The following is a 24,716-nucleotide window of genomic DNA, read 5'->3' as shown; positions in this document are numbered from 1 at the left end:
TTTTCCTCCTCCCGCTTGAGCTTTTCCTTTTCTTTGTAATCAGTAGTAGCCTTTTTCTTTCAGCAAGGATTACAGAGTCTCTGTAATTTTGGTCCTTATCCTCTGTCTCTGAAGTTAGTAAATACAGTTTTGTTATTGTTGTAGTTTTTAGCAAAAATGAGAAACAGTCAAGGTTAAAAATCACTTTTTCAGGTTTGGTTCTGGTCCTTTCACTGTTTGCTCTCATGGAAGAAACAAACATGGTTTGTTCCCAGTGGAACCCACCTCTGATGTTAGACAGTTGAGTTGGGCATTATTATATCCCCCTAATGATAGGAGGTCAGCCATTATATCCTGTGCCATTATACAGCAGAATTTAGGTACATTTAGCCTGAGTGAAGACTCATCTTCATTTAGGAGAGAAGACAGAGTCGGTTTTTTTAGGAAAATTCATCCCAGACATTCAGTTTCAGAGGTCGGTGAGGGCATTCCAATGTGGAGGTGGGACCCCTTTGGGAGGGGCACAAGAGGAGGAGACAGAGCAAAGCCTGAGAGGGACAGAACTACCCTCCCACTTCCTCTTCATTCTCAGCAGTCTTTCCTTAGCTCTCTAAGCCTACCCTGGGTTATTTCTGGATTGGTGTGTAAAACAGAGATGAGTAGTGGAAACAAGATAAAAAAGGAAAGTAGAGAAATTCCAAGGATAGGATGGGAAATTCAATCAGCCATTTGGCTAGACAGCTATTGAAATTAAAAAGTTGTGCATAAAGTTAGGTGAAGATATATTTGGAACCACCTAATTGGAAAGTTGGAGAGCATCATGTTTTCTTGGGTCAGATATAACTGATACCTGACTGAATTTGTCAGCTTTTCAAACAACATCTTCCTGATTTTTGCTTTTGAAATCTTTGTCTTTTCCAGCATTTGCCACCAGTGTACATATTGACTGCATTGGCCACCTTGGTTCTATAATGTTGTATTTTGGGGACTCATGAAGGTTAGGGTCTCAGAGAGCATTTGGGTGTTTTCTGTAGGTTAATGTGGCAGAGACTTGATGGAAGATGTCCAAGGCTGAATGGTAGGAATAATAAGAGCCCTCATTTGTTACATGTGATCCCTGTGTTAGGACTGTGGTTTTCAGTTCACATGCAGTAATTCACATTGTGTTCAAAACAATTCTGTGGAATACCATCATGACACTATAAGTCCCAGATGAAGAGGACACACCTATGAGATAAATAGGGAGATGGGGGCTGACATCTAACAAAGAAATAAATCTGGTGGACAGAATAACAATTAATAAGGACCAAATAAAACAGACTCCATTATCTTACATATAATGGTAGGAGGTCAGCCAGCAAGTGAGGAATAAATCATTGAAGCAATTGTTGCCAAAGACTAACAAAAAAATAAGGATCTCTGGGCAAAATCCATGGTTCTTACAGAATAGGTGGGTCAGCTTCCTGTTGGGAGTTCTAAGAAGTCGTTTAGCATTGATGACTGTTTTGCAGTGGATTATTCCAGCTTCTTTGCCCACCCTTTACAATTCCAATGGGTGAAACACCTATTAAGATTCTGGTATGTGTGGTTTTCTAGATCTCATGAAACCATAATATTAATAGTAGTCCAGATTGCATTGTACATTGAACTATGAGCTTTAAGCACTTCCATTTTTAAACAACCCTCATTATCTCCAAAGGATCTCAAATGCTTGACAGTTTCGTGAGTATATTGTAAAATGTTTGAAACTTTGTACTTGTAATACACAAATATCAATATAAACATTGTTCATGCCAGAGCCTTTGTGTGCTGTGATATGAAACTAGTGGTCAGACAGGAGGGCAGTTGAAATCCTCTTGGAACATGAATATATTGAAGAAGACTAATGAAAGACTAATTGATACTAATAAGAATTAGGCAATTTTAATACTGTAATTTGTTCAGTGTCACAATAACAATTAAGAAAAAGAAAGAAAGAACGTTTGAATCTCTAAATTCTATGTTGAAAGATCCAAGGTTAAGATAAGGTTGTAGCATAGGTTGTTTATTAACATTGTTAAAAATAACGATCAAGTTAATTAAAATTGAATTATAATGGTACCATTTAGATAGACTTATAACAGCTATTTTAATGAGTTCCTTTGAAGGTAGCAATAATAAATGAGCTATTTTGAAACCAGCTCCTTTTATATGGAATCTCTTGTGCACATTTCTTTCATGACCCATTGGTAAAACTTTTGTAGCAGGATATTTAGACTGTGGACTCTAGAAATAGCTGTGGCCTTAACTGCTCTCTGGTGAACTGTGTATACCACTTGAGAAGTGTAGTTACAATCAGTGTAGGTTATCCCTCTAGACACCACTTTTCCACCTTCAAAGAACACTGGTAACACCAAAGGAGAGGGAAGAGTTCAAGGCAAAAGTCACCAATCTTTTCTCAACCACTGGGGACTCTTCATGTCAAAATATTTAGAAGTCTTCTCACGCATGAGTGGTTGTTTAGTATCCTATTGATTAATCAAAGGTATAATGAAGCACTATGACTTCAGGAGTAATTTGCATTCTGTAAGTCATAACTTTTGCATACCTAGGGGAAATATTAGTGAGTTCTTATTTGAGTCTTTGATTTTTTTAGTTCTCAGACAAAGCTGCAGTATTTTGTTCTTCTTTTTCCCTCTCTTCTCAGGATTGGGCTGTTGGTATTAGAAATCTGGAAAAAAAAAAGTCCCTGTGTTTTGGCAACATCTTGATAAGTCAATATGAGAGGAAGTTGGAAAAAAAGAGCATGAATTATCATGATGTAGATATCAATACACCTGATACCTACTTGCTCTTTGCATGAGGATGTTTTTCTTATAGTTTATTACAAATTTCTGCTTTATATATTTGTTTTTGTAATTGGAACAAAATGAAGGTAACAGAAGAATGAAACTGGGTATTTATCTTTTGCCCCTGATTCTGTGAATATTGAGACTTTATGTAATGAATAACTAAGGCTTTTTATATAGTAAATAAATCTTGACTTTATTGGGCTTGGGAATGACCAGTGATGTTGGTAAACATTATTTAATGAGATAATTTATTAATCTCCTTATTGCAACCTTTTAAGTAAATAATTCATTTTTTATTTTAAAGCCTCATGATTGCTCAAAAACCACACAGAGTTCTGAAAAATACCCATAGGTTGAGTTATTAAGGCTCATTAGTAGCCCAATAAGGAGTTATTACACAAATTTGTCATGGTGTCGTAGGTTGTCACAAAGCTGTGTATTCATGGACACATTAGTTTACATTTGAGCATAGTGTATATCACCCTGGAAAGGGCTATTTTTGTAAGTGATCCCTGTGTCTATTAAATTAAAAGTGCAATCATAAAGTAACTAATCTTAGCTCCATAAAATGCAAATGCAGTTTTTTTACCTTTTTTTAATTTTTAAGATTTTATTTTTTTATTTGACAGAGGTCACAAGTAGGCAAGAGAGGCAGGCAGGGAGAGAGAGGAGGAAGCAGGCTCTCCACGGAGCAGAGAGCCTGATGCGGTTCTTGATCCCAGAACCCCGGGATCATGACCTGAGCTGAAAGCAGAGGCTTTAACCCACTGAGCCACCCAGGCGCCCCAGATTTTTTTTACTGTTAATGGGTTTGTTTATATATATATATATATATATATATATATATAACAAAGTTATATGTTTCAGAAACATAAGCAGTAATTACAAAGTCAAAATAGATATAGCGTGGGTCAATTAATTGTACTCACATTGAGAATATTGAATCTTTGGCCTATTGGATGTTATGTTTAGAAATCATTTTCCTTGGTGGGATACCTGGATGGCTCAGTCAGTTAAGCGACAGCCTCTTGATTTCAATTTAGATCATGACCTCAGGGTCCTGTGATCAAGCCCAAAGCACTCTGTGCTCTGCATGGAGCCTACTTAAGATTCTCTCTCCCTCCCCCTCTGCCCACCCCCAACTGCAACCCTCACTTTCTCATCATCTCTCTCTCTATAAAAAACAAAAAACAAAAAACAACAACAACAAAAAAATAATTTTGTTTGCCATCTTGTCTCAGAATATGATAAACTATTAAAAGGAACTACACGTAGACAAGGCTAAATTTAGACAAGGATTTTAGTTCTAAAGCTGACATCTTTCATCAATAAAATTAAAGAACGATATTGCTGTAATCTTTCTATTGAAATATTAACATAATATTTTATCTCAAAAATTCTAAATTAAAATTATCTTTATGTCTAAAATGTAACCACTTGATTCCAACCTGGTGATTCACAGACCTGTACCCCTGGGGATAAAAATATATGTTTATAAAAAATAAAAAATTATATTAAAAAAAATAATAAAAAATAAAAAATAAAAAGCACAAGGTGGGGTAGGGATGCCTGGGTGGCTCAGTGGGTTAAAGCCTCTGCCTTCGGCTCAGGTCATGATCCCAGGCTCCCGGGATTGAGTCCTGCATTGGGCTCTTTGCTCAGCGGAGACCCTGCTTCCCCCTCTCTCTCTGCCTGCCTCTGCCTACTTGTGATCTCTGTCTGCCAAATAAATAAATAAAATATTTAAAAAAAAGTTCAAGGGGGACATTATGAAGAATTAATAAGTCATTTTTCATGTGGAAAGTAGCTTAGCCTTAAATATTTGTCTTACAACATAAATTTTATAAAAGTCTTATAAAGACTTATATACTGGACATTTGTACAGTGATCCTCCAAAAGGAGAGGAGAAATGGGGGGGGGGTAACTTTTGAATTGCTTCATAAGCAATTTAGAACTTCATAAGCAATTAAAGTTAGAGATTAAACTGAGAAGACTTTGTTGTTGTGTCAGGCTTTCCCAGTATAGTGTGCAATCCAGAAAATATTTCAATGTTTGTAAGCTGATTTTTCAGAAGATTTGATACTATCACTAAATTTCTGTCATTTGTTTATAAGTAGTGAGTGTTTTTTCTGTTATCATACAACTCAATATCAGAGATTCTGTGCAATGCCTGCTTAAAAAAAAAACTCATATGGTAAGTATCTAGATAATATTTCCATTAAATATGTTCATTGTCTTCTAGTCTATAAAACAATGCATTGGAAATTTAAAAAAAATGAATGAGCATAAAGATAAAATGTCAAAATGTCTTTACATACTGGTTAAAGTCAAGGCTAGCATCTGTCTAAAGCAATGATATTACATTACCATACGAAGAATTTAGTCTTTGGTTTATCTGTGAAGATGATGGCAGTAACTTTCAGAGGTTACATATGAGCTGAGAAGAAAATTCTATATTGTGGCATTATTTCTGCATTACCTTAGAGGGTAAAGGATAAATGTACTCAAAACATTTTTTATTCACTCATTCTCAGTGGTTGAGTATAAATTTCATGAAGGCACAGATGACACCTGAATTGACATTGCATTTTGCACAGGCCTTGCATTTGGGAGATGTCAAACATCTTTGGCCAGTGTAAAGGAGCCATCCATGTACATAACAACTGGCTGCTTTCTCAGATTTGCTCATTCCCCCCAATATTATTTTTCTTAAAAAATTTCCAGCATTGAGCTTAACTACTCACTTTTAATTCCATGTATAGTGCTATAGTATCCACAGTTGCTTAAGGGGATTTCGGTAGAGATATGGATAAAAATTGCATTAATAATGAACATTATGTACTGCTTAAAATTTAGGCTTTAGTTTTAGGTTCTGAGTTTCCACCCAGCAGGATCAGTAGAAGTCCCCATCCCCACTGAGCCTCTCACCTACCTCTCATAGGATATGGGGATCTTATGTCCCCTCCTTGGAGTTATTAATATTTTCTTGCCACATATCTCTGTGTCAATGTCTGCTCTCTTATCTGGTGGCTTTAGTCTGCCCCAGGTTTGGACTTGGAAGCTGGATTTGATCTTGCTGTGGTTGTAGATTGCTTGTACAGATGCTGAACACCCCTTGCTCCCAGCGGAGACAGGAGACGCTTTCTCTAGCTGATCTTACAATTATTTTATTGGGCTCCCTAAAGAGTGATCACATTCTCTGTCATTTGTTTGGTTTTGAAATCCCCTTTCTTGAGGAATTTGGAATCATTTCTTCAAGTTTGAGGACCCTTGAAGGGACTCATGTGATGTCCCATCCAAAAGCATCCTTCTTCCTTGAAAATGCATCAGTATCCTGGGCTGAAGTCTTGGGAATTCAGTTTACATCTCATGGGATGATTTCCACTAGAGCCACTTAGCAGTTTCTTTTGCTGGGGTCTATATTCATGAATAAAGGCAGAAAGTCCTCCACTGAAGCGTCTGTGATGGATGGAGAAAGCTCAGGATTTGCCCTCCTTAACCCCAACCCCAGTTTAGACCACCTTACTCCCAGCCTAACTTCTCCACTCTTACAAAGTCAGCCTTCACAAACTTGCTTGCTACTGTTTTAAATCTTTGAAAAAGTTAAGAAATTTGAGAAAAGAAAATAAAGGAAGGGATGCTTGGGTGCTCAGTTGGTTAAGTGTTAGCCTTCAGCTCAGGTTGTGATCCCAGGGTTCTGGGATAGAGTTCCACATCAAGCTCCCTGCTCAGTGGGAAGCCTGCTTTTCCCTTTGCCTGCCTTGCTCCCCTTTGTTGTTCACTCTTAACTCTCTCTCTCTAACAAATAAATAAATGAATAAAATCTTTTTTTAAAAAAGAAAACTAATACCCACTTAAGCCTCCATGTTGCATCACCACTTCCTCATATCAGGGAGATCATATGATAGTTGTCTTTCTCTGCTTGACTTATTTCGCTAAGCATGATTCGCTCTAGTTCCATCCATGTTGTCGCAAATGGCAAGATTTCATTTCTTTTGATTCACAGACCTGTACCCCTGGGGATAAAAATATATGTTTATAAAAAATAAAAATTAAAAATCAAAGGTGAAAAAAAAAAGCCTTGAAAGACATATCAAAACTTTTTTTAATAGATAAGACTGAATTATAGGATATATGTTTATAAAAAATAAAAAGTTAAAAAAAAAAAAAGAAAAAAAAAAAGAAAACTAATGGAGAAGATAATGACCTTGTAGTCTTACTACTTTTTGTCTGCTAAATAGCCCACATCATTAAAAACTGTTAATTTTAATTCCAGTGTAGTTAACACACAGTGTTATATTAGTTTCAGGTGTACAATATAGCAATTCAACAATTCTATACATTATCAGCTCTCGTCCTAAGTGTACTCTTTAATCCCCACCGCCCCCCCGCCCCGCCCTGCAACCACCTCCCCTCTGGTAACTGCCAGTTTGGTCTCTGTAGTTCAGAATCTGTTTCTTGGTTTGTCTCTTTCTTTTTTGTTCCCTTTGTTGATTTGTTTTGCTTCTTAAATTCCACATAGGAGTGAAATCATATGGTATTTGTCTTTCTCTGATTGACTCATTTCGCTTAATAGTACACTCTATAGCTCCTTCCAAATTGTTGCCAGTGGCCAGATTTCATTCTTTTTTATGGTTGAATAATCCCATTATTCTTTATCTTTTTTATCCACTCATCTACCAATGGACACTTGGCTGCTTCCATATTTTGGCTACTGTAAATAATGCTGCAATAAACATGGGGTGCATGTATTCTTTCAAATTAGTGTTTTTCTCAATAGTCCACATTTTGAACTGAACTTTGGTCATTTTCTTCTTGGGATATTCTCCTAGTTTACTTTGAGAATCTTTTTTTTTAAATTTTTTTTTTTAAAGATTTTATTTATTTATTTGACAGAGAGAAATCACAGGTAAGCAGAGAGGCAGGCAGAGAGAGGAGGAAGCAGGCTTCTCGCGGAGCAGACAGCCTGATGCGGGGCTCGATCCCAGGACCCTGGGATCATGACCTGAGCCGAAAGCAGAGGCTTTAACCCACTGAGCCACCCAGGCGCCCCTACTTTGAGAATCTTTTAAAAATTACATTATTTTTATTGATTTCCCAGAAAGTTTATGTTTGGTAATTTTCCAAATGTCAAGGAACTAATTATCCCTGACTCTATTCTTTACATAATCAGCCTCTGACTATCTTTTCTATGTCTTAAAAAGCAAAATTCTAATTTTAATTTTTATCAGTTTTACTTCAAGATCTTAAAAAAAACCCCAATACTCATTTCTCAGAAACTAATTTTCAAGTTTGTAAATTATCTAAACCACTTGCTGTTCTTATGATATTTCTACCTCCTTTTTGGCCAACTCACTGTTCATTAGCATCTCCAACTGAAGGTCAACATAGAGACAAGAGGGATAGCAGTTATTTTATTATTTGTTGGAAACTTGAATAAAAGGTTTGGTAGGAGAGGACATTAAAATTGATATTAAAAATAATATTTAAAATTGGTCTATAGGAGGATTACAATCTTCCTTTTCATCAAAGAATGTAATGATAACAATTGTTGTCAAGTACTTGACCAGTATTAAATGACGTGAGAGAGAAAAACTTTGCTGTCCTTGCATAGGAAGATGTTGCTTCTGACACATAAGTGAAAAGAGTCCAGAATTTGAACTCAAATGGCCTAGATTCAAGTCCTTCATTAGCTTATGTGATCCTGAACAAGGCATATATGGTGTTTCTGCTCTTTCTTCTGTAAAATGTAAGTAATAACAGATTTTTCTTGGGGCTGCTACAATGAAGAGACATCACATAAGGAAGGCATTTCAAAAACTATAAGGGATATTTCTATTATTTTATTATTTTTTCTCATTAATATGTTAATGAGTTTGACGCATTTATACTTTCTTCCTTGGTTTTCACACAAGGTAGTTTACTAAGTTGATGGTTATGTCTGTACTCTGTAACACTAAAGCATTTTATTCTCCCTGATAACTCCACTGGTTTTAAGTGACATAGAGTAATGACCTCAGTCTCAGATCTCTAGTTAATTAAGATACAACTCAATCCAGGAAAATAACATTTGTTCGCTATGGGAACACTTGTGCCTAGTAACCATGTTCATTGGTAGTCTTAATAGGTCAGTTGAGTATCTTGACTCTTTATTTTCTATCACAGAGTCAAAAAGCCATAATGAAGTTCTTTTATAAGTTTGAAATTATCTGAAACTAGGTAAAGCAGGCAATACGGAGAGGAAGAAGAATGGAAAAGGAGGCAAAAAAGAATATTACTTAAAAAGCTTAGAATATGATGAAAACAGGATGAAAGGAGAATTGCCTAGACAAATGATAAGGCTTAGAATATCCATGACATTGCTATTAGACACATATAAAGGACCTATTGATAATTTACTTTCTATCTGCTTGAGTATAAGGCATAGGAAACTATTTTTAAAGTTACACTTAATTAGGTAGCCACAAGTAAGTGATTCTTGGGACAGAATTGTTTTATTTCAGCGGCAGTATTTAATGTTCTATAAAATGCAAACTTAATAAGAAGATTCTGACATGAGAATGAGCTTGCAATCCACAAAAAGTTATGGGTATTGAGAGCCCATTTTGCTGTTATTCAGGTACTCAAATGGAATTAGATTTTTAAATAGTTTAAGTGTCATCCCAGTTTTATATTAAGATCTGAGTCCACAAGTGGGAAATTGCACGTCTGGAAGAATGTTTCACTTTATGGATGTATATGTGTGACATGAGTGTGCATGCTGTGAATGTGTGTTTTTGTGTGTGCACGCACGCTTGAGTGTGGGCTCGTATGAGCATGGACGCCTGTTCTCATGGGTGAGTAGAGAAAGGAGAGAGGATTTGGTGAGCTGACATGTGAATGATGGGAAAATGAGTCAATCTTAGAGAAGTTGTGAGTCAGCAAGCAGAAGCAGAACTCTAGTAGTAAGCGAGAGATTTAGAAATGGCCACTGAAAGTATGAAGCAGGACATTTTTCTGGGAGCTGACTGGGGGTGGAGGGATTCTGCATATCTTGGAAGGGAGAGTTTAGTTCTTTAATGGAATCCAGTAAACTCCCGAGTCTCAATCTAAATGGTATCAAAGAAAACCATTTTAATTGGAAAGTGTGATTTGAGTTTGGGGCCCAGAAAAAAAGCTTTACTTTGGTTAGTAATATGATTCAAACTGTTATATAGAACAAATATATAACACAAAGAGGTGAAGAGTCACTTAGACATATTAAAAATATTAATAATACCTACCTCTGAATGGTGATATCATGGCAATTTTTAATTTCCTTTTTATGCCTTTTTGTCATTACTAGTTTCATGAGTCAACATATATTAATTTTGTAATTAGGCCAAAAGAAGAAAAAAAATTTTTTTAATAATTTTTTAATGTTTTTGTAAACATATAATGTATTATTAGCCCTAGGGGTATAGGTCTGTGAATCACCAGGTTTACACACTTCACAGCGCTCACCATTGCACATACCCTCCCCAATGTCCATTGAAAATAAATTTAATCACAGATTCTTTTTCTTTTGGGGTATGATCTAATCCAGGAGTCTAGGGGATGATGGAGTGTGACATAGGCTACCACCAAAATATATGAAATATGAATATGAAAATATTGAAATAAATATGAAATATTTAATGAAATAATGAAATAAATATGAAATAAGTGTATGGTGATGGCTGATATTATGCTCCATGCAGGATTTAAACAGCGTATAACATGCTTCACTTTTAGAGGCCTTGACTGGGGCACCTGAGTTGCTCAGTTAGTTAAATGTCTGACTCTTAGTTTCAGCTCAGGTAATGATCTCATGGATCATGATCTCATGGGTCTTGGGATGGAGCCCCCACATTGGTTCCGTGCTCAGCACGGAGTCTACTTGAAAATTCTGTCCCTCTGCCCCTCCCCTCCGTCACTTTCTCTTTATAAAATAAATAAATAAGTCTTAAAAACAAAACAAAAAACCCTTGACTGACAATAGGCCTTTGATGAGATGAAATTACAGAGTCAAAAAGGACTCTAATACCTACCATATTAGCCCCTCTCTCTTTTATACTTTCTCTCCTTTATTATCTTTCTCATCCAGATTTAGCTGGATTTTTTTGGTCTCACCATTGTAATGTAGTAATACATCCCCTTTCTCTGAATCATGTGATCTATAGTTTTGGGGATGGTAGGCATGAAAACTCCCTCAAATCTCTTTCAGCCTTGTTTAGTTAAGACAAAACTGGACTTTCTCAAAAAGGGACTTCCACCAGGAAAGAAAAAGAAAAAAAAAACAAGACCAGACATTTTGAAATAGACATGTTTAAAGCACAGCCTTTAAGTCTCTATCTTAATACTGAAATCAGATCTTGGCATGTTCCAGTACCCACACAAATTCTGCATTGTTGGTGAGAGCCTGAAGGAAATGTTAGGATTTTGGCAGTTGTTGACTATTCAGTTTTGTTACTATGTTTTTGCCCTCTTAGGAATGTATGTTTTCCCAAAAGAAAACATAATTAAAGAGTCCCAGTATCTGATACTAACAGACAAGTGGGTAACCTGACAATACATTACTCTATGCTAAGATCTTCAAAGAATCTGGAAAGGAATCTGAAATTTTTCAGGAAAACTGAAATTTTTCAAGTGCAAGTCAAGTGCATCAAAACACATTTAAACCTCTATGTGTTTACTTTTTTAATTTTACAACTGGAAATTTGTACCTCTTCATTCACTTTACCTATTCCACCCTTCCTCCCTTCCCCAAGTGGTTAATAGTTCCCTTTGATTTAGGTACTTGAAACATGAAGCAAAGTGATGGTACAAACTTTTGTTGAGGTTCCTCTAACTAAAATCAGTAGCCTGACAGAAACAGCATCCAGGAGGCTTTGTCCATGGATTCTCTTCTTTCCATGGCCCTGGCAGTACTGATCCTCAAACTTGTCGAAATGCAGTGAGACCATTATTATCTTCTTTCTCTCCTTCAGTTCCTCTTTCTTCCCTTCCTATTGTATTTTGAGGTCCCTGAAATCCCCCTGATCCTAGAGGCATTAAACTTCTCCCTTGTAAATCAGAGGTCCCTCATACTCTATCTGCCTTTAATGCTGACTTTCATAGACCCTTCTTCTGAGAGTATTTATGACTTAAGAATCTTTAGGAAAGGTAGCCCTCACTCTTGAAGCATTTGTGGGTTTTGTGGAGTTTATCTCAGGCATGCTTTTAACTCTGTATCAAGCAGACTGCTAAAACTCAACTTTAAGTGAGGCGCTGGGTAAGTTCTCACTAGATGTTCTGGGAATTGAATGACAGACACCATTTTCCCTGGGGTCTGGATCAGTCACATCAGCATGATCCTTTGGTTAGAATCTTTCACATCTCTGCTTAAAAGTTTCTTTCTCCTCTAAAGTTGCTATAATCCGTCTGAGAGATGTCTCCCAGTCCCAATTAATCCAGAAGTAAGAGAGGAATAACAGACCGAGTCCACTGAACAATCAAGCATTTTCTTTTTTTTTTTTTTCTTTCTATATAATTTTTTATTTTTTATAAACATATATTTTTATCCCCAGGGGTACAGGTCTGTGAATCACCAGGTTTACAATCAAGCATTTTCTAATTCAGGTTATACTCCGTTGTAATGAAGGTCTTTGCTAAGTCTCTAAGGGGCTTCTAGAAAAGGAATACAGTGACCCTTGTCTTTCTGCAGAGAAGGGAGGGGAAAGCCCTTGGCGTTGGTAGGTATACTCCCTCCATGCTTAATGCTCAAGTAAGAATCTTCCTATCCTTCAGTTGTGCTGTCTATCTTAAGATACTCACACACATCACACATGTCAGTGAAGTGACGCCAAATGGAGAGTGTGGGGACAGAGTCAGGAGATGTGAAGGGCAAGGCTTGGGTACAAGGCTGTGTCCAGGGGCATGTCTTAACCTTTCAGATTAGAAACTACCCAGTAACCACCCGGAGTTTAATTTTTTATAGTCTTGAGTCTAAATTGCTTGGGGGTAATAGCTGTTAGGTCCTGAAATAGGTTACTGATGTGATAGTTTCCTTGTCTTTTTTTAAATGTCACGATCTTGAATCATACTTATTGACACTTGTCTTCCTGAGGCTTTTGAGTCCATCAAATGGGTGCAGATTTCATTTCGGTTAATTTCATTGTTTTCTGGCTTTCATCTACAACTACCCATTGGCATTTACCTGCCAGGGTGTAGCTGGAACACATAAGCCATATGGGTTGATAAAGGTCATGTAGTCCTACCAATTAGAAAATAAGCTACACTGCTTTTGGTTAGGGATTCCATGCACATTTTTAAAAGGAAAATGCCAAAAGAGAGGTTTCGTTCCTCCTTACAGAAGTTAATTTGATTCATTAAAGGTTTGAGAATTCTCTAAGCCAGAAAATCAGTTTTCAGTGGGCATCAGGTTGGGATGGGGCAGATCACCAAGAAGAAAGACTCCAAGAAAGAAGATAATAGATAAAAGAAAGAAAAAATAAGTGTCTGCATAGACTTTTATTTTTGTTGTTTCTAGATTTGCATGTGTGCTCTTCTTCCATATAATTGGAAATTCTTAATGAGAAGACTCTCATTTTGTGTCTTAAAGAAATCTAGTGATGATTTTTAATCACTCCAAATCAGAGATCTTTACAAAGCCTTTTGAAGTAATTGAGCTAGCCCTCAAGGTAACTGATTTGTGAGATGTAGACATGAAATAGGCGTTTTTGGTGGTGGCAGAGGAGAGGGGCTTGGATCAGCAAAAATTTTACTACTCTGTCCCTTCTTTCACACTGTGCAATTCTGAGAGCTCTTAAACCAGGATAAGAGGTAAGTGTGCTTTGCGTTTCTCTAAGGATCTAACTAAGGCATGCATCTAAATTAGCATTTCTAGGAATGCAGGTTTAGTGACCCAGGTAATTTGGGTTGGAGAAATAAGATTTTACAGAAAGAGCAGAGGGAAGCAAGTAAAACCTATGTGTGTGTGTGTGTGTGTGTGTGTGTGGTGGGGGAGGGTTGGCCAAAGAAATGCAGAGCTCCTGGAGGGCAGGAGACAGTATTTTCCACCCTTCTCCGCACCCAGAGCCCCAGATTTGTGACCGAGAGTTATCTGTGGTACACAGGTAATGCAACGAGCAATGTCAGCCGAGGAGGGACAGAGGCGGGGCGGCCTCTGTCTGGTCGCGGGGTAGCGTAGCCGCCAGCTCAGTCACTCCGAGATAACGTAGCGGTGAGAGGGTGAGACGCAGGGCCAGGACGCGGCTCCTCCCGGCCTCCCCCCAGAGTGCCGCTCGAATCTTCTGAAGCTGCCAGTTGCCAAATGAAATCCGAAACCCTTGGCTGCGTCTGAGGGCTGGCCCCGCTCAGTTGTTCCAGCCTCTTGTACTGTATATTTACACATTCACACACAATCACTCTTTCTAACTTCTGGGACTCTTTGCGCAACTGCTAGGATTTCTCAAGTGCATGTGGCAACTCAGCCCAGCTCCGGGGGAAACCGGCGGGGCTCCGGAGGGTCTCCAAGGCCCGGGGAGCGGTCAGGACTGCGGCGGGGACACGAGAGGCTCGAGGCCCGGGCGGTGGTGGGGGGAAACACCCACAACTTTCCACCCCAGCCACAGCTCTTACGGACGCTGAGCATTTCCTCCGAAGCCACAGCTGCGGAGCCACCAAGTGCATGGGGCGCAACACTTCCCCTTGTTGCGGGAAGTAAAGTACCCGTCCCTCCTCCCTTTTTCTTCTCCTTTTCCTTTGGCTTGTCCTGGGAACCTTTCTCTTTGGAGCAGCCGCCGTTCGCGTCTGTCGTGTGCTCGGAGCAGGGTAGGTGACGCTACTCGGGGGTGTGCTCCGGGGCCACCGCGGGAGGCTGAGGTGTGACCCGGGGGTGTGGGGGGCTGCAGGCACAGCTGCCGGACACAGGCAAGGGAGCTTCTGGGGGCGAGGAGGGATCGCCCGGAATCCTGAGCTGGTGCAGAGTGTGTGTGTGTATGTGCGTGCGTGCGTGCGTGTGTGTGTGTATGTGTGTGTGCGCGCGCGCCCGCTTGTGTGTATGTTGGGAAAACAATGTTTTTATTTTTAAAAGGAAGAAAGGGCGTAAGCTGGTAGTGTGTGTTTCTGGCCTTAAACATAGATGGAATTAATAAAAACCGTGCAGTTCAGCTCCCTTACTATCCATCCTTCCTTCTCCATCCAGCCCTCACCCCTCCCCCTCTGTTTCTGCTAGTGTCTAATGAGAGTTTCCTAGATGAGAGGCACACAGAGGTAGATTTTAATAATGAACTCTTTTAGGGCCAATGTAAAATAATAAGGAATCTTTGGTGAATTCTAAGCCACCCAAAAGATTTTGTTTAGATATATTAAAAAAAAAAAACACTTTTTGAAGACATTATCCATCCTCTCTTCAGTATAAATAGGTAATATGTGTCATTAAAAATATACATGGACTATATTTCTTTTATAAGTCCCAAAATTGAAGGGGAGATATTACTCATCGAGTAATATTTCTTAGAGATATTAGGTTTTCAATATCAACTAGTAATAGGGAACCCAGACTCCCTATATGTAGTCTATTTCTATTTAATTCATTTGAATTAAAAGATAATCTCCAGACAATTTGTGTTTTCATCATAGTTTTTGTTACTCTCTCTCTTTTTTTTTTTAAACCTTAGCAAGGCATCTTTTCATCTCTTTCTAAAAAGAGGAAAATACATAAATCATGCTAGGTATTTGAAATATAAAAGTTGTAAGGGGTTTGCTTATGCATAAGTAAAACAATGTGTGTTGCTGTGTCTACTAAGGAAGACAAATTAATTGAAATCTGGGGATATTTACAGTACAGTTAAGAGCTTTACTCAATTACTGAGAAGAAGATGGACAGACAGATTAAATACAAACAATCTGTCCCCTGATTCTAATTAGAACTCAAAACCAACCCTTAAGGGCAAGAATGGAAGTTGTTATTAAGCTGGGCATCATAAAACACAGAGAATTAATACAGTAGAAAAAAACAGAAAACAAGTATAAAGCCACATCAGACTCGTTAAGGTCTCGCTCTCCCTTTTAAATTTCTTAATGCTTCCTCTTCTCTGGGGACATTTCAACTTCTAAGTGAGCCCAATAATACAATTCCCTTTTTTGTCTTTCTTGAGTGCCTGATTTTTAGGTAAGAAGTCAAGGAATCTGTTCTTTGGATCCATTATTGAATTGTCAGAGAATTCACCTTAGACATCTTGGGGGACTGAATTATTGGCAAAACTTGAAAAAAAAATTTTCTTTCCACTTAAAGGAGCTATGTTCTTAGGGAGAAGACCTGTAAGTGGGAATAAGAGATAAAGTAAAGTTTTTCAGATCTGGAATTTAGTTTGAGTTATGTGTAAGGAATACACAACTAGTGTGATAAAAAGGAGAATTGGTAATCTTTTTTTCTACATCTGAAAAGCTGTTGAAACTCACTCTGTTCTTGGCTTTCAACTGTATTATTTTGTTATATTACTTAATCTCAGGGATTTGGGATTGAGAGGTTGATGGTTTCTGAGTAATATTCTTTTGTACTGTGCGTTCTGGTGAATTTGAATCATTTTGAAAATACAACCTGATAGTAAGTGAAGAAAATCTAAGTTCTCAAGAAAAAAAAAATCACTGAAGGAGAAATAGCAGGGTACCCTTCCAGACAAGAGTATAGGCTTTAAAGTATAAAAGAAAAGTTCTGGACTTAAATCTCCAGTGAGATCCTTTCACGTTTCACTTGGTATAGTAATGGCCAAAGCTCTGGGAATTTTTACTGGGCAGGGCTTTATTTACTGTGTGATCTTGGACTCTCTAGGATGGAGGGTGGGGGTAAGGGAAAGGGCGGGAAAGGTAAGGAATGTGCAACAGGTGGTGATAAGTGTTTTGAGTCTAATTACCTTGCTGCCTTGGCCAAAGCCGAGTTGGTGTTTACCAACAGTGCCTTAGTGGTTTTGTTGTGACCTTCTGGCCCATTCAAGTCTGTTTTCTTTCTGGCTTGATTAGTGTCCGGGTTGGTTTTGCAGGGCTAAGAGCCGGCCGAACTGCTTCAAAATCCAGGCTATACATTTTGTTTCTGTTTTCAGTGCTCGAAGGGCTGTAGGATCATCTTATTACCTGTAGTTATTTTCCTATGGTATTTTCTGGCTGGTAGTAAAGGGCTGGTTCCTGGTGAGTTGAGCTTATGTAATGTTGATCGCTTCTTTCTGCTATGTGTCAGTTTTCAGGAAAGGTGAGCGCTTCAGAAAAAGAAGATGGAGGAGGTGGATAGATCTTGGCTTGGAGGCCCATGGAAGGCATAGCCCCTCAGTCATACTTAGGTTTGGAGGAGGTTGATGATAACAAGGCATCCCTGAGACTTAAAATCCAAAGATGCTTGTTTACTCTTAAATCCATGGCTAAAGGACTAACATTTCTCTCAGATAGAGAAGGGTATTTAAAAATAAAATTGCAAATCGTCCACTTTGCCATGAAGTTAATGCTCTTCATGTGAAGAGTTCAAGTCTCAGACTGAGTCTTGAAATGGTGACCCATCTTGTTTTTGCTACTTGATCTCGGACTTTGTAAGTTGATGGTGGTTTCAGTGGCTAAGTAGAAGCACATTTGGAAGTGGGGGGGATTGTTCTGATGCGATTCAAGGAATGTTCAGTTTTCAGAGGTTATTGTGCACATGTGTGTTTTAAGCAGCATCTACGCCCAACCATGGCATTGCTACAATTAATCTTCATACAGAACAGATCTAGTTGTGTCAATCCCTTGTTCTAAAACCTTTTATGGATCCCGGGATCCCAATTATCCTACAACAGTAACTCTAAACTCTTTAGTAGAGTGACTAAAAGCTATTCAAAGCCTTTCCTTTTTAGCTTCTTCTTCCTGCCCAAGGGCTCCTCATTGTTCTCCCTTCTGATTTTTTGCTCATGGATTTACATTCTCCAGGAATTCCCTTTGCCTGGAAAGTCCCACTTGATTCTTGATGATCCACTTCAACTGGAACTTTCTCTGGGAGAATTTACCCAATTCTATGCAGGAAAAAGAAATCATTTCAACTTGTCTGCTTCCATGGTACTTTGAACTTACTTTGAAAAATGTTTATTAAAATATTATCAGCAACCAAACGTAGTGAGTCATATTGGTGGTAGAGGACCTACCTGCATCCTTGTGCCCAGTCCAGTGTCTGAAACATATAGTAGACATGTGTTAATGTTTCCTTAATAAATGGGCAAGTGATGAATGAATAAAGTACTGGTGGACTCCAATTTATGCACAGAGTTTTTTCCCTAAGGGTTCCATTTGAAAAATATCTATTTGGACTCAAGATTTCATTTTCACGGGGTGCCTGGGTGGCTCAGTAGGTTAAGCCTCTGCCTCCAGCTCAGGTCATGATTTCAAGATCCTCGAATCAAGCCCCACGTTGGGCTCTCTGCTTGGCAGGGAGCCTGCTTCCTCCTCTCTCTGCCTGCCTCTCTGCCTACTTGTGATCTCTGTCTGTCACATAAATAAATAAAATCTTAAAAAAAAAAACCACCTCAACATTAAAAAAAAAATTTCATTTTCACACGTAAGTAACAACACTACAAAATATAATTTGCTTTCTAGACCAGCCCACACATGTTTATTTAATTCCTATAATAGATGAAATTTGTGCTTTTGAAATGATAAAGTGAAAGCAAAGCAAAACAAAAAATGGAATCACCTTTTTCTTTTGAAAAAAATAAAAGGTACACTTGAGTTTAAAGATAATAGAAATAGTTCTAATGGATACACATTTTTCACAATTGTTTTTTATATTATGCTATAAAATCTGTAATCTATCAAATCCCAGTGGGAGGTCCTGGGTTTGTCTGTGAGGAGTAATAATGGAGTTAAATTTAGAGATTCTACTGCCTGTGGATGGGCAATCATTTTAATTAATCAAACAAAATAGGAATATTAATTTTGGATATTTAATAATTATCTTGAGTGCTAGTGCTTGAAGGAAGTTGGATTTAATTAAAAGAGAATGCAGAGGTGGATGGAGAAGAAGAAATTCAGAGGGACATCTTTTCTCATGTTACTGATTTTTACTTTATGGATTTTCCTTTAATCTCATTTGGGCACTTAAGCCAAACCCAAAGATTCTTCTGGAAAAAAACTGGTCTTACTCTATGGTTATTTCTGCTGCCTGACCTAAAGAAGGGGATTGCTCTCCATTTGAACTGAAATACAAATGGGCTTCATTTCACTTTCAGAGCAGTGATGGCTCTGGCACTTGTGTGCTTCTACTGTTTGGCACATAGATAATTTTTCAATCAAGGAACCATTGTGCTTGTGTTTTAGTCACCAGCGGGGGACCTCAAACTCAAATTGTTCCTGATGTAGCATCTCTTAGAAGACTAGAAGAGCAAGCATTGATATTTAAGAGTAAGAGTTTACTCAGTTTTCTAAATCTTCCATGCATTTTTATCAAATCCTATGACCAGAGCTTACCTATCCCATTCACTTGACAACACATTTTTGTTATGTTGTCTTCATCAAACCGTGCTCTAATGCAGTGCCCTAGATTTTCCTGAGTCAACATAAAAGAGATAGGATGCGTGGAATATATAGTGACATTTTTTGTTACGTATTTCAGTATTTATTACATGAAGATCTCCATAAATTCATTTTTGCTTTTACTGCTTTAAAAAGTGTGCCTCTTGTGATTAACTTGTTTCTTCTGTTAGAAGAAAAGAGACTAAGAAATCACCATGTTTCCCAGTTTGGCCTGTCACTCAAGAAGCTCAGAGCTAAATCTGATGCTTAGTTGTCCCCTGGTCAAGGTCTTCTTATGACATAGTTCACATCCTTTTATGCACCTATCATTCCATACCCTTTAACTAAGTTAACTCAAATTCATTATGGAAATAGATTGAATTACCTTCATTTTGTATAGTTTTTACTCTTTTTAGACATGTAGTTAAATATTTATAAATCTCTATCTTGTAACTTCAGTTTAGTATTTTAAGCCAACAATTTTTCCAGGTGTTTTTTTTTTTTTCCTTGTGTGTGTGTGTGTGTGGTTCCTAGAAACATTGGAATACTGTTTTTATAATTTCTATGGATAAAATAAACTCACCCTAAATGTTACATTTCTTGAAAAACTAAGGAGTCATGTCTGAATAATTTTGAAAATAGATATTGAAGATCAAACATGGGTATTTTTTCCAATACATATATCACAAATCAATACCAAGTTTTCCCTTGGGGATATTTCTGAGAAACAGAAAACTTTCTTTTTGTTACAGATGAAACCTGTCAGTAAATTGAGACTTAGCCCCATAATTCAGGTTGTTTTCTGCCCACCACATTGAGTTTTCAGAAAACAAAGTAGTTTTTCAAGTTTCCTGGTGGGATGAAAATAGCTGTCATTTTGTCTTGAAAGTTTTTTTTTTCCTTTCTTTGAGTCTCATAGACTCTCATAATGATAGTCACTCTAATGAATTAAGTTCCTACTAAGTACTCCACGAGATTCTTTTACATATATGACTTGTAATTCTTGAAGTAGTTAGAAGTCATGAGTAATTCCAGTAATAATATCTGTTCTCTCTAATTCAGATATTATTATTCCCTAAAATGAGAATGTTTAGACTTGGAGAGATAAAGAAACTCACCTAAGATAACTTAGAAGTGATAGAGAGTCAAGAGCAAAAACCATGTCTGCCTAAGTCCGGATAGCTGGCTATTTTTATTATATTATCTCCCTCTTGGTCTTCTTCTCTTCAGTTGTTAATTTTAAAGTCATAAAAATCTGTGTGTTTTAGAAGTTTGATGTACAGTACAGACCCTGGTCTCAACATGGACTCCGTGAACTGGCTTTGGAAATTTCTTATGGCTTTTTTCAGGTGATAGTATTCTTGTGCTGATTTGGCACCCCCCGGGGTTGGTTACCACTACTAAGGTTGTCCTATGAGAAAAGAGACTCTAGCAACCTCAGACTGTTAATTGAATCAATCTGTAGTGATCAAACTGATCAGAGAATTTTCTGATGAGAAGTAAATAGAAAAGTATGTTCCATGAGGTTTCAGTTATCTGTCCCCATGACTTAATTCCCATATATGGAACGTATATTTCTGGAACTCTGTGACCAAGAGGTGAAGGTGGAGGAAGGGGAAGATGCAAGTGGTCAGTGGTCTGAGGGCTAGAGACCCAACTTAGGAAAGCTGAAATGTAGCAGGAGACGGTGACTTTTCTGGAGGGAGCAACTATGAAGGGGAGAAAAGTTGAGTTGGTGGTATTACTCACTGGGCACACAAAAGTGAAATGAGCAACAAAGGAAGTGATTCCCAAGCCAGTCTTTCTCAAGGAAGGACATTCACTATAGGAATTGTTGAACTGCGTCTCACTCCTCTTTGCAAGACTCAAAAAGGACTTCTCCATTCTTCTTGAGGGGTTATCTTTGATTGTATCATTGTTTCCCACACAATGGTTTAAAAATGTCTCATATGAAGGAACTTGTAGCAAGAAAAGATGAGCCAGAGAAGTTGAGAGAGCCTGATGTTATCTTGTTGCACTATGTTTCATAAACCTAGAATTTAGCTACATGAGTACCACCTTCAGAGTTTCATTTGGTATCCAAATCCTATTATGGTTTAACTGTTACTATAAAATATTCAATGCAGTTTTGAGATTTTTTTTTTAAAGATTTTATTTATTTGTCAGAGACAGAGGGAGAGAGAGCGAGCGAGCACAGGCAGACAGAGAGGCAGGCAGAGGCAGAGGGAGAAGCAGGCTCTCTGCCGAGCAAGGAGCCTGATATGGGACTCCATCCCAGGACCCGGAGATCATGACCTGAGCCGAAGGCAGCTGCTTAACCAACTGAGCCACCCAGGCGTCCCAAGTTTTGAGATTTTATATAAAGGCATCTATGGGTATACAAAAGCCCTCCGCCTTCTCACAATTGTGATTTGCTGATTAATAACTTCATCCTTTGGTAACAACTTACAATTTCATCATGGGATAACTTTTCTGTATCTTTGGGTTTAGGTTCAAGTTGGCAGATTCCATGGTGGAGCATTGGTTTTTGGTCCCTAAAGACAGGTAAAAGCCACAAGGAATTGTCTGGTTGAGGAGTTCTGAGAACTCCTACACAACAGATGGAACTGCCAGAAAGGATGGACGGGAGAAGGAACATAGTAAGGTCATAGGATAACCTGATATCCTCAGAAGGCAAGGAAATAAGAGAAAGAGCAAATCCAGAGACAACACTGGGAACTAGACGCCAGTGGAAGGGAGGCTGTGTATGGTGTGGCAACTGAACATTTGGTGTCTGTCTAATAAGAACAATTGTTGAAGCCTTACTATGTGCTTGATTATGCCAAACCCTTGTCATGGGTCATTATCCCTTTTAATCCGCACAGCTCCCATGTGGGCAGGCCCTATTATTATCGCTCTTTTATAGATGGGAAAACTGGAACTTGGAGAGGCTTAATAGCTTTTACCAAAATCACACAGCTAAGTAGTAGATCTGGGATTCAAAACTGAAACATCTCACTCTAAGGCAACAATCTTTGTCATTGTGCTCTAGAATTAGGCCTCTGTTCCAACATGGCTCTGATGTGCACAAACCTTGTGACCCTGGGAAAGTTGTATTAATCTTCTTGAACCAGATTTCCTCTCTGTGAATACGGGCATTTCATAATACCCACTTCAAAACATTATCATGGCTTTTTAATTTATGGAGTGGGAAATACTTGTAAAGAGACTGGAAAGGTATCTGGCATCTGATATCAATGCATGTTAACAGTTATTATTATTAAATTAAGTGATGAACATGGGACTCCTAAGCAGTACTTTTCAAGCAGGGGTTCTTGATCGATCAGTGTTCATGAAATCAAATTCTTTTTAAATGAAAAAGAATAGAAGAAGATGCAATGGAATGGAATGGGGAAAAAAATCAGGTTTTGTCATATATAGTAAAAGGGAGAATTGTATCATACGTTTTAATATCTGTTTTGTGTATACATGCATCTCACACATTGGGTAAAAATGAAAAAAATATATATGTTTCTGATTATTAACTGTCCAAAAAAAGGTATTTTAAAAAATCATTTAAAGTAACATTTTTCAAAGTATGGTTCAGGAACCAGTAGTGTCAGTTTCACTGGGAACTTGTTAGAAATGCAAATTATTGAGCCCCACCTGCACCCATTCATGTATGTTTTAACAAGCCCTCCAGGTGATTAAGGACAATTATGTATTCAAAAGTGGTATTTGGAATTCATGAAAAAGTTAGGTAAGGCTATATGTAAATTATTTAAGACTGCTTAAGAGCACATGTTGTATTATATTGACTAAGAATTTAAATTTTCCGCAGAATGCCAGCTTGTGCTGTGTGACTTGTTTTCTGTACCTGTTTCCCCAATTTTTTCTGTGCTGCCTGCTCACAGCACAGGTGTGTAAGTCCCATATATCCTGTGCTTTCTTCTAGCTCTCTAAGATTAAAAGTTAAAATTCTTTGTAAGTAGCTCTGAGCCCTGAATATCTAGGTTGTGTTCAGTTTGAACTGTTTTAATGATAGTAGTCCAGATGCCTAACAGCTGCAAAATTAGGAATTAAATTAAGAGTCCATAAAACTGCACTCAATATTTTACTAATGGAGATATTTATTTTGAAAAGCACAAGCAAATGAGAAGACACTGATGATCTCCTTAATGTAAAACTAATACTGATGATAAAAAACCCTTTTGGCAAAAATGAAAGTGATATAAATTTTTATCCTGGAATATTTTCCCCCTCTAAGGAAACAGTGAAGGTGTTTAAGATATTTATGTATTGTATGACATTACTGTTAAGAGAGAGTGAATGCTATTGCATTGACTGGTCTTTCTTCATTATGGTGTTTAATGTAATTTATTGTATTTGGTTTTCAGTCAGAGGGTGTGTTGCTCTAAAGACTTAAAAATATACTCTCTGAAAACACAGCATCCAAATTCACTAGAAAAGACTTGAGGACTTTCTTTGACATAAAAAGAAAAGAGGGATTGCTCTTGGGTGGCTCAGTCAGTTAAGTGTCTGCCTTTGGCTCAGGTCATGATCCAGGAGTCCTGGGATCCAGCCCCCCATAGTGCTCCCTGATCAGTCGGGAGCCCTGCTTCTTCCTTGCCCTCTAACCCTCCCTGGCGCTTTTGCTCTCTCTGTCTCTCCCTCTTGCTCTCATTCTGAAATAAATAAATAAAAGCTTCTGAAGAAACAAATATTCCTTTGGATTTTAAAAAAGTAGTTTTTCAGTGTTTAGTGATGTGTGAAAATATTTTTCAGGACAAAAGTGTCAGAAAGAATGAAAGTTTCCTTTCTGGCTCACCGCAGGTGAAATTTCATGTTTCACAGTAGCTGGAGAGGTATTTCCAAAGATCCTGTCCTGCTTTGCATTCTGTGGTTGGAGAGGAGTGGAAGTGGAAGAAAAGGAGGAGGTTGTGGGCTGGATCCTGCTTCTGGTAGTAATTAGCATCTGTGAACTCAGGCAAATCATGTCGCTCTTCTGGACTTTAGTCTCCTTCTTGGTAAAATAAAGGGCTTGTAATAAATACTTCCTAAGGTTGATCCAGCCCTGAAGAAGTTTCTGTTGCTAAACAGTCATGTGTTCCTTTTGAGCAGTTTTGGTAAGAACATGGCTACGTGTCTATATTGGCAGGGCTTAAAAGTATGTTTGACGTTATGGAGGAATGAGGATCTGGAAGCCTTACAGATTGATTACTTGACAAAATTTAGCTTGACCTTGACCTTGACACATTTCATATACCAAGGAGTTAGTTTTCATCAGCTGTGGGGTTGGGGGCATAGGTGATACCACTCACCAGGTGGCATTTGAGAATGTCTGAGGATGTTCTCATTCATCCCAAAGATGGGGTGAATTGGTATTTAGTGCCCAGGGGTCAAAAGTGCCACACATCTTAT

At 38.0% G+C, this 24,716-nt stretch overlaps 1 protein-coding gene across 2 annotated transcripts in view; it reads left to right on the top strand.

The window, feature by feature from the left end:
• The first annotated feature begins 13,362 nt into the window (after positions 1 to 13,362).
• The window catches only part of ARHGAP24 (Rho GTPase activating protein 24), a 519,150-nt gene continuing 507,796 nt past the window's right edge, over positions 13,363 to 24,716 (top strand). Inside the window, exon 1 of one of the 2 annotated variants that reach the window (XM_082726640.1) lies at positions 13,363 to 13,631. The gene's annotated coding sequence lies outside the window, so the exon portion shown is untranslated. Of the gene's footprint in view, positions 13,632 to 14,205; positions 14,626 to 24,716 lie in introns of those variants that run through there. The other variant, XM_082726641.1, reaches the window with a different exon arrangement.

Source organism: Mustela nivalis (genome assembly GCF_964662115.1).
Source record: "Mustela nivalis genome assembly, chromosome: 4".
Lineage (NCBI taxonomy): Eukaryota > Metazoa > Chordata > Mammalia > Carnivora > Mustelidae > Mustela > Mustela nivalis.
The sequence above is the reverse complement of the archived record's forward strand: the minus strand, read 5'-3'. Positions and strand labels throughout refer to the sequence as shown.